Source organism: Nicotiana attenuata, unplaced genomic scaffold (assembly GCF_001879085.1).
Source record: "Nicotiana attenuata strain UT unplaced genomic scaffold, NIATTr2, whole genome shotgun sequence".
Lineage (NCBI taxonomy): Eukaryota > Viridiplantae > Streptophyta > Magnoliopsida > Solanales > Solanaceae > Nicotiana > Nicotiana attenuata.
In genome coordinates, this window is record NW_017670801.1 from 344,489 (window position 1) to 346,015 (window position 1,527).

Here is a 1,527-nt window from a genome sequence, read left to right on the forward strand (position 1 = left end):
ATACGGGGAAAAATAAGATGACACATACGAATACATAGACCCCGGATCAAACAACACCGAAGCATCCCTATCACAAACCAGAACCGTACCTGTAATAACCGCATCTGAAGCCTCTGCCTCGGGTCTGACCTGAAGAGCATAACATCGGGGCTAGGCCCCACTAATCTGATCTATCTCTCTGGGACATCATGCGGCTGGCTAGCCTCCACCTCTAGCGGTCTGAGCTCTACCTCTAAATCCTCTACCTCCCCCTCTAGCACCTCTACCCCCGCCTCTAGCTATCTGGGCGGCCTATGGAACATCTGGTGCCTGAATCATAGCACGGGTTCCCTGCTGCTGCGAATGAGTACCCACCAACCTCGGACAAGCCCTCCGGATGTGACCATACTCACCACACTCATAAAATCCACCTGAATGCTACAGTTGAGGAAACTGAGACTGACCCTGGCAGCCTGAATGACCACCTCGAAAGCTCTGGAGCGGTGGTGCACTGATAGGAGCTAGTGGTGCACTGTGGGACTGCTGATCAGAATACTGCCCGCGAGAACCACGGCCACATAAGGCACCGTGAGAAACCTGGAATGCTGACTGGAAAGGCCTAGAAGGATGACCCCTATCATACGAATCTTTGCCTCCAGACGAGGCGCCACTGAATCTGCCTGACTGACGGGGTCTCTTGTCTACCCTATGACCACTCCCCTGTGATAATACCATCTCAACCCTCCGGGCCACATTGGCCGCCTCCTGGAAAGATATCTCACTCCCAGCCTCTCTGTCCATCTGAAGACGAATCGGCTGAATGAGTCCATCAATAAACCGTCTCACTCTCTCCCTCTCAGTGGGAAGTATTATAAGAGCATGGCAAGAAAAATCAATGAAGCTGGTATTGTACTTGGTGACTGTCATGGATCCCTGCTGAAGGCGCTCGAACTGCCTTCGATAGGCCTCTCGCTGAGCAATAGGGAGAAACTTCTCCAAAAATAGCTGTGTGAACTGCTCCCATGTCAAGGCTGGTGATCCTGCTGGCCTAGCTAAGCAATAATCCCTCCACCAAGTCTTGGTGGATCCAGACAAGCGAAATGTAGCAAAATCAACCCCATTGGTCTCAATAATACCCATGTTCCGAAGAACCTCGTGGCAGCTATCCAGATAATCTTGAGGATCCTCGGTAGATGCACCGCTGAAGGTAGTAGTGGAGAGCTTGGTGAACCTGTCCAATCTCCACAAAGCATCGGCAGACATGGCTGCTCCATCACCAGCCTGGGCTACCAAACCCGGCTGAGCTGCTCCAACTGGCTGAACTGCTGGAGTCTGAATCTGGGGAGCTACCTGCTCTGGAGTACGAGTAGCAGGAGTCTAGGCTCCTCCTCCAGCCTGAGAAGTGGCTGGTGCTACAGGAAGCAAGCCTGCACGGGTGACACTCTCCATGAGGCCCACCAATCGGACCAAAGCGTCCTAAAGAACGGGGGTAGCAATAAACCCCTCCGGGACCTGAGCTGGGCCCACCGGAACTGCTGGGGCCGGAAC